General features: G+C 31.2%; 1 pseudogene; it reads left to right on the forward strand.

The window, feature by feature from the left end:
- The first annotated feature begins 839 nt into the window (after positions 1-839).
- On the forward strand, positions 840-936 carry LOC138818110 (U6 spliceosomal RNA; annotated as a pseudogene).
- Positions 937-1,376: the final 440 nt, after the last annotated feature.

Below are 1,376 nucleotides of genomic sequence, written 5' to 3' on the forward strand. Positions count from 1 at the left end.
GATAGAGTTGGACCTAAACCTTTACCATTTGTAGATTTACAGCCTGGAGGCAAGAGAAAACACTGTGATTAAAACATTACCAATTTAAGGCCTAATAATTAGAAGAAACATCTGGACTTCTCCTGCAACTATGAAAATATTTGGTGATAGAAATGCAGTAGTGTAAGTTCCTGCCTGGTTGGATGGTAGACAGGCCAGGACATTAAGTAATCATGCATATGATCAGTTTTTCACCTTCTTGGCTTTAGCTAATTTTGAAATGTTAGCTATAATAAACAATTATATTTTGATAAAATACCTTCTAGTCTTAACAGTTCTGACTGAACTGTTCATCTCTCTATGATCCTTGTAACTAAGATTAATTTTGTTCAAGTAAAACAATCTATGCTGTCATTGTAAGATATTCTGATTGGTCTGTTCCTACATGGGAGAAGAGTAAAGGGTCAGGTAGACATTTGTGCCAGTAAGACCTCATTTGGGAAAATGTCAGCTGCAGAATGTTAGAAGTAGCTCTTAAGCAAGGCTTACTTTGAATCCATTAGCTCCACAAACCTAAGTCAGTTGGATCAACAAGTACTTGAAAAAGCCATCACCTTTGGACTAGCTATAAATTATTGAAAGTATGATCAAATTCCAAATGAAAAAAAATTGTCATTGACAAAAAAAATTGCAAATGTGAGCAATCAATTGAACATATAATTTTTTCCCTATTCACAGAATTTTAGGGAAATAATAGCATTGTTAGCAACAATAAGGATTCCTTGTTCCAAGTAGGCACCCATGGATATAAGCCTGTATAAAGATTGCATCATTAACTACTTAAATTTAGAAGATACTACATGCTTCAGCAGCACGTATTCCCAAATTACACTACAGAGATTAACATGGCAATTGCACAAGGATGATATGGAAATTTGTGAAGTATTCCATATTTTTCATTCTTCAGATGCAAGAAATGAAAAACAGTTATTAAAAAGTTGATTACAAAATAACAAGTGTAACAACAAACGTAATTCCTTTTAATTAAATTTAGTTTGGCATTAGTGTATTAAATCTTCACCTCAGAAAGGCGTTTACATAGCATAAACTTTACAAAACATTTGAAATTAGACAAAATTTTCATTTTATCCCAAAGAAAGTTAATATTAGGACCTAGGCAAAAAAGGAATCTACAACTTTCTATATGGAATACAATCTGAAAGGACACATTAATGAACCTCTATATTATAAAATAATATAGAAGTCAAAGTATATCTAGGAAAGAATAAAATAAATTATGAACATTATACAAACATAGAATATAGAATATTTTAAAATATTCTTTTTCAAACAAGCACCAGAAATACTTTAGTTTCTGTACTACTCATTTCAACAGA

This window comes from Dipodomys merriami, unplaced genomic scaffold (assembly GCF_024711535.1).
Source record: "Dipodomys merriami isolate MVZ:Mamm:240054 unplaced genomic scaffold, mDipMer1.0.p SCAF_711, whole genome shotgun sequence".
Classification (NCBI taxonomy): Eukaryota; Metazoa; Chordata; class Mammalia; order Rodentia; family Heteromyidae; genus Dipodomys; species Dipodomys merriami.